At 49.0% G+C, this 7,566-nt stretch overlaps 1 pseudogene; it reads right to left on the minus strand.

Annotated features, from left to right (window-relative positions):
- Positions 1–1,078: 1,078 nt before the first annotated feature.
- On the minus strand, positions 1,079–2,499 carry LOC137070592 (uncharacterized; annotated as a pseudogene).
- Between the last annotated feature and the right edge of the window lie 5,067 nt (positions 2,500–7,566).

Raw genomic sequence — 7,566 nt, forward strand, 5'->3', positions numbered from 1 at the left:
TTAGGCTTGAGGAAAACCTTATCTCCACCCAGAGAGAAATTGATGCACGAGGGGTGGACCGAGAGTGCATGTAACTCACTGACACGTTTGGCTGACGCCAAGGCCAAGAGCAAGGCTGTTTTGAAGGACAGCAACTTAAGGGGAATATTCCCCAGAGGCTCAAAAGGGAATTGAGACAGAGCTTCCAGCACCATGGAGAGGTCCCATTCAGGGATCGTTCTCCTAATGACTGGCAAGGAGCGACGGGCGCCCTTCATAAATCTGCGGATTAGAGAATGCTGCCCAACCGTTGAGCCCTCAAAACCCACATGACAAGCAGAGATAGCTGCCAGATAGACCTTAATAGTGGAAAAAGACCTGCCCTTATCCATAAGGTCTTGGAGGAAACACAAGATATCAGCGACTGAGCACTGATATGACGTGAGACCCCGCCCATCACACCACTCATCGAACACCTGCCACTTACAGCCATACAAGGACCGTGTAGAAACGGCCCTGGCATTCTGTATAGTAGCCACCACGCGCGGGGGAAGCCCTAACGCGCTTAGGTTCGTCCTCTCACGGGCCAAGCCCAGAGAGCTACCCTGTCCGGGTGTGGGTGATAAATCTCCCCGTTCACTTAAGACAATAGGTCTGTGCGGAGGGGGAGGCACCACGGCTGGGCATACAACAGAGGGATTATCTCTGCCAGCCACGGCGCTTTGGGCCACCTGGGTGCTATCAGGATGAGAGAAAACCCCCCCTCTCTCGCCCTGGCCAGTGTGAGAATTATCAGGCACAGGGGAGGAAAGGCATACAGCAGCAGCACTCTGGGCCACGGGTGGGCCAGTGTGTCCACCTCGAGGGGCGCGTCCAAGTCCTTTAGCGAGAAGAACATAGGACAATGGCTGTTTTCGCGCGAGGCGAACAGATCTACGGGCGCCCGTAGTCTCATCCATATCATGTCTACTATCTGAGGGTGGAGGTGCCAATCTCCGAAGAGCGGGTTCCCCCTCGATAGAAGATCCGCGCCTCTGTTCAGAATTCCCGGAACATGAGTCGCGCGTAACGACAGGAAAACTCGCCCGCTCCATACCAAACGCTTGTAAGCTAGGGCATGAAGCTTCGGCGAGCGCGCGCCGCCTTGACGATTGATAGCCACTGTCGTGGTATCGTCGCAGCGTACGAGCACATGATGTCCCTGCAGACGAGGCAGAAAATGATTCAGAGCCTTCTAATTGGTTAGAAGCTCTAAATAATCTATGTGCTCTGAACGTAGTTTGCTCGGCCGCAAACCGTTCACAGTTCTGCCCTCCTGGGTGGCACCCCAGCCTGTTAGGGACGCGTCCGTCGTCACGACTTTCCGCAACATGACAGTCCCCAGAGGGGTACCCTGTGCGTAAAAGTCTGCGCTCTTCCAGTGGCGCAGAGCTGCAGCGCAGGTGCGCGTCACTGTTACAGAGCGGCAAAGATCGTGTAACGGGCTGAAATGTAGTGACAAAACCCATTTCATGAACGCCCTCATCCTCAGGGGTCCTAGTGGCAAAAACTGGATAGCTAAAGCCATAAGACCCTGTAGCCTGAGACATGTGCGATATCGCACCCTCGCCCCCTCTCTGAACTGTGACAGACAGTTCGTCAGAGAGAGAACGCGCTCCTGAGAGAGACGCGCTCGCATGGAGACTGAGTTCAGCTCCATGCCCTGGAAGATCACCCTCTGACTGGGTGTAAAGCTGCTCTTGTTCACATTCACCCTGAAGTCCAGAGATCGGGTGTGCGCGAGCACACGGGAGGTGTCCTGCAACACCTTTTCCCTCGAATCGGCTATGATGAGCCAATCGCATATGTATGTCAGGATCCGTAGACCAGACATTCTTAGGGGAGTGAAGCCCGCTTCCACACGCAAACAGAAAGTTCGGGGGCTTAATTTTTGCCCGAACGGAAGCACCGTGAGTTCGTAACAAATGCCTTGATAGGCGAAACGAAGAAACTTCCGGTGTGGTGGATAAATGCTTATGTGGAGAAAAGCATCTCTCAGATCGACCGATGTGAACCAGTCGTTCCGTTTCATGACACGGGCGAGCGAACCAAGGGTTAACATTATGAATCTGTATTTCCTCAAATGTTTGTTCAACACCCTGGGGTCCAGAATAGGACGGAGGGAACCGTCCTTCTTTGTGACCAGGAAATAACGGGAAAGAAACCCTGGTTTATCAGATTGTGGGGAACCACCTGAATCGCACCTTTGTTTAGAAGAGAGGAGATTTCCTCCTTCAGGACGTGGGCCGTGCTTTCCTCTGTGTGAGAAAAGAGAACGCTGCTGAAACGTGGATGTTTCATAGCAATCTGCAGACGATAGCCCTGTAATATCATGCGTAATACAGTAAGCCAGGCTGACACACAGCTCGTGTGAATGCTCGTCCAGGCCGTGCTGGCTTCGAGCATGCCTAGCTGGCTTATTTGTGATGCAATGGCGCCCTCTAGTGGAGAAACTAGGGACGACACGTGCAGGTTCACCATTACGAGAGAAAGGGTATTTCCCTACATTGAGAGGGTATCTCGCTGTGACGAATTCATTTGATTCGTTAGATTTATTGTGTTTTTTTTGTGTTTCTGTGTGTGTTGTGTTTTCTGGGAAACACTGGGGCCGAAGCCTTTATTATTTGGGTGAGGGGAACACAGTATGTGCGGTGTGGTTACACTGCTTTTGAACTTTTCCTCACGACAATCCCCTTGAACAGGGGGGAACACACATCGTCCACTAAACATATGGGCTGGGCAGCCACGGGAGGGGGACACCCTACAGCAGGAACCTTCCGTCCTTTGGACAGGGGTTCTGGGGCAGGGAGAAAGCCCAGAAAACTTCTTTCGAGGCTTTTCCTTGACCTGATTAAAATTACGTCCCGGGACCGGGGGGTTAGGCAAACGCACAGGGGGCGCCTGGCGTGGGACCGTCTTCCTGGGAAGATACAATATGAAGGCCTCGTGCTCCTTCTTGTCGTCGCATCGTTGTTGCATCATAGCAACTGCGGGGCCAAAGAGAGCCCGGCCGGGCTCTACCGGGGCGCCTGCGATACGTTTCTTTTCACTATCCGGGAGACCAGACAGGTTGAGCCAGAGCGAGCGCTCTCCTACCACGGAAAGCGCCATAGAGCGCCCGCAGGTTTGGACGACCTGACGAGCATTACGGAGAACGAGGTCGTTAACCGTGATGATCTCCTTCCACAGTGCAGGAGAGGGAGAAGATCCCTTATCTAACTGCTGGCCCAGATCGTCCAGGATCTCCGCTTGGTAAGCGGAAAGGAGGGAGGAGACATTCAGAGTCCTAACAGCCAAGGCCGAGGATTTATAAACGGCCTGGTGCACCGAGGCAGAAAAACGGTCCATCCTGTTAGGAAGGACCGGCTTCGGGGGGGCGGGCAGCCCTCCCTGGACTGGGTTGAGGTGTCTGGCAATGGAGGGCTCAATGGCAGGCGGTTCACCCATGCCGCGAGCCGCCATATCTTTAACCTCCAGCCCCGCGAGACCGTGTTTAAGATCGAGCGGGTCGTTCCAGTAGTGCCTCATGTGCTTAGCGCACGCTGGAAGAACGGGAAAGAGTTCTTTCCTCGGGCCGGGGGGGGGGCTCCCAACACTTTACCGTCATAAATATCCCTCTCCTGGTCGGTGGCGCTCTGTGGAGCCGGCCATTTAATGTTGAGACGAGCGGCCGCTCGTTCACACACATCCAGGAGGATGGATTCAGGCAAGGCCGCGGGGCGCTAGCCTGGGGAATAACAGAGGGCGGGATGGCCTCCTCGTCCTCCGAAATTCCAAGAAGGCCCGCGTCGTCGTAATCACCGGACCCGGCAAGATCGTCGGCGAGCGGGAGGTTACCCGTGAAGATGTCCTCTTCGGGGAACTCAGGATTGGGCTGGTCAGCCAAAACAAGAGCCGTCGCGCCCCGGGAGGTCCCCGGTAGCGCGCTATCGTCACCGTGTTCCATATCCGAGTACGACAAGTCGAGCTCGCCACACTGAGTAGCGGCAACTTTAAGGCGGTGTCGCAGGAGTTTCTTAGGCAGTACCAGGCAGTAACTGCAGTTCTCCGGGTTCTCTATTGCCTCCTCTGCGTGCTTGAGGCCCAAGCAGACCACACAGAAAGGGTAAAAATCCTTAGCGGCGATAAGAGACCCACACGCGGCCGGGCAGGCCCGTAATAGGCTAGACACAGAAGGAGAAGACTGAGAGAGCGACATACCCGCGAAAAACTCAGAAAGGTCCGTGGCGGCAGCCGTGGAACAGGAAGACGGACGAGAGCGCGAGCGGCTCCGAATGCAGACACAGAATGTGGCAGAATAGAACTGTCACGCCCGGTGGAGGCTGATCTGGCGATATTTCCTCCTGCAGACAATAAGTGAGCAGCGCAAATCTAACCGAACTGTGTCAGTGCAGAGATCGCGAGAAGCGAATGTCAACTGATGTACAGTAGCGTATGCAGCCCATATATGCCCGCTGGTAAGGGGTGGGGCCTTACTGGGCATTGGCTGCGCGCTCCTGCCTGTCTTGTCAGACTTGGTGCAATTGGATGCTTCTGCAGAGGTCAGGTACGGATGCCCTTCCCATAGGTGGATCTCGAAACGAGATGATGAAAGAGAACCATATTGCTATCTCATATAATTCCATAATTCTCATCTCTGTTTCTTTCTCTTTGCTGGGTTTCGTTTACAGAATTTAGTCTGGTGGCTTCATTTTTTCCACATTTTTAACACCTTATGGGTGCATGTACACAGTTACGTGTAAAATGGTCCTGCTGACCACAATAAAACACTCTCTGTACTTCAGGAACCTTGCATTTTTCAGTCTGGTTTCTGGTCTTTAAGGCGGTGCCTAAAGTGGCGATTGCTCGAACAGTCAGAGAAGAGAGTTCTGGTCCAATAAAACATACAATGCCTTGCAATTAATTGTATCTTGCATCTGCTTTTTCAGAACCAACATCACATTTGGTGATCCAATTATACAATCCCTCATTTACTGGGATTTTCCCTCCGGGGTTAAATGACACCCCAGACATTTTAAAATCCATGAGTAAGCTCTAACATCTAGAAATTTAAATTTCTCTTGTTCTCAATTTATTTATAGCCTGTTACATTGCTGTTTACTTTTCTTAAACAGAATTAAAACATTGCTGCTCATTTCCTTAATACGTTCTGCTTATTTCTTTAAATTGTGGGCTTCAGAGCAGAGCTGCTTCCAGCATTTGCGCTCTCTAGTCTCAATCTTTTACCGGACTGATCACATTACTGATCATGTCATTCAAATGGTTAGCTCTAATTTAGTTAACACAAATTGTTATCTATAGCTTAATCAAAGTTCATACTCACCAGCGATCTTTAAATAGCTGTGGCCGAGACAACGCTTTCACTTTCCCTGTTATCTGCTTCACATAGCACATTTCATGTTTCTCACACACATTTCCCACAACAGCTCTTCGATTTATCTCCCCTCTTCAACAGAGTCTCAGTCTGGTGACACACAGCATTCCCTCTTCTGGGAATCATAATCAAATTAATTTACTTTCCTATACCTTGCATACATTTTTGGCCATATAATTTCTCATTCGTCAAAATACCGCTGTATATTCTGCTACACTGTAAAAAATCATATGTTCAATAAGTTGTGACAACATATATTGATGAGTTAAAACAATGTAAAAACATAAGTTAAACTTGTTTTCATCAGTTATACTAGATGTAACTCATTTTTTTAAAGTCAGTATAACATAATTTAAGTTTAAATAACTTAAACATCCAAGTCAATTGTACCGCAAAAGTTCAAAATTTGCCTTTTTTTTACAGTGTAGCTTGCTTTGAGATTTCCCATATTGGCAGTCTGTAGAACGTCTCTCACAGATCTGATCCGTCACCCAGGACAGACGGGTTGGACACATTTCCAAGCGCCCTCTGTGTGATCTCAATTTCTCCCGGATGTCTAAACCCCTTAGTTTCTTCCTCGGATATGAATTCTCCAAAACTCGTTCCAAGTTTAAATCCTCAAATATCAATCCTCCCCAACTAATGTAGTCTCAATACTCCCAGAAATATCTTAACCACTGGCATGATTTAAATCTCCCGTATTTCTTAACCACTTCCGTGGTCTCAATTCTCCCAGAATATTTTAATCACCCACATAACCTCCATTATCCCAAACTTCTTGATCATGTTCCAGGATCTCAGTTTTCCCAGAATATCTTAGTCACGACGATCACAGAGTCAGACTCCCACTATGGTCATCTCTTTTACCATAAAGGTTTTCTCAAATCTTTTAACCCAAATTCTCAAATTAAACTCATATAAACATATTAAAATTCCCCTGAATTTTAAGTTTGTCTCTTACCAGAAGCGTCCCGTTACCACCTCGGGTTCATTTTCTCTTTTCTGATTCCAGTGGTCGGACCCTCCGGACCCCCCTGAGCAGTCGGCCCTTCTCCCTCAATCATGTCGTGGTAAGGCTGTGACTCTAACGTCCAGGATGATCAGTCCCGTCTGCTCACGGGGTCCAGACGGCACATCCAAGGAATCCCACCATCTGACACCAAATTGTAATGGAAAAATAATTAACTCCGTCGCTTCACTGAATAAGAGACAAACATTAGCCAATTATAATTATATATAATTTTCATAAAAAAAATTCTTGCAAGAAAGAGGCACGGTTGATGCAACCACAAGGCCACATCAAGCGTACACTGAAGTCATAACAGAAGTCACAATCTCTTATACTGTTGGCAGCATCCTCCCCCCTCAGTACATTTCCATACAGGCCGTTGTTTAAGTCAGGATGCCACGTAGCCCATGTATAGCTCATGGTACACGTATGTCATGTACTGCATATCTCACACCATCGGAAGGTAAACGTATGGCTATACCAAGATTTGCATTTTGCCACAACAGTTACCTAGGGAAGAGTTGGCTACCAGACGCACTAAGGGAAGAAGGCAGGCTGGCGGGCAGAGGAAGTGCTCTGGCCTTGAAAACCCTGTGTCCTGGAATTCATTTGGATGATACTTTGACACATACTACCTAAGACTGTTGCAAAATGTACACCCCTACTTGGTTGTGGTGCTCCCTGATAGCGGTGGCCTTTTGCAGCAGTACAATGCACCCACACACTGCTGTAAACTGTCCTCAAATATTTTGGTTCATATTGACATGATAACATTGTGCAGTTGCTGCAGATTTGTTGGCCGCACATCCATCATGTGAATCTCCAACTCCACCACATCATAAAGGGGCTTGTGGATTAAGATCTGGTGACTCAGTTTAGAGACCATTTGAGTAGTGAACTCATGTTCAAGAAAGTGATCATGTTCAAGAAACCTTTTGTGAAAGCGTTGTCCTGCTAGAAGTAGCCATCCGAATATGGTACACTGTGGTCATAACATTTTACATTTTACATTTATGCATTTGGCAGACGCTTTTATCCAAAGCGACTTACATTGCATTTTTAAGGTACACATTTTACATTTTTTTTGTCAATTCTTGCTTTCCCTGGGAATCGAACCCATGACCTTGACGTTGCAAACGCCACGCTCTACTGGTTGAGCTACAGG

Source organism: Pseudorasbora parva, chromosome 3 (assembly GCF_024679245.1).
Source record: "Pseudorasbora parva isolate DD20220531a chromosome 3, ASM2467924v1, whole genome shotgun sequence".
Classification (NCBI taxonomy): Eukaryota; Metazoa; Chordata; class Actinopteri; order Cypriniformes; family Gobionidae; genus Pseudorasbora; species Pseudorasbora parva.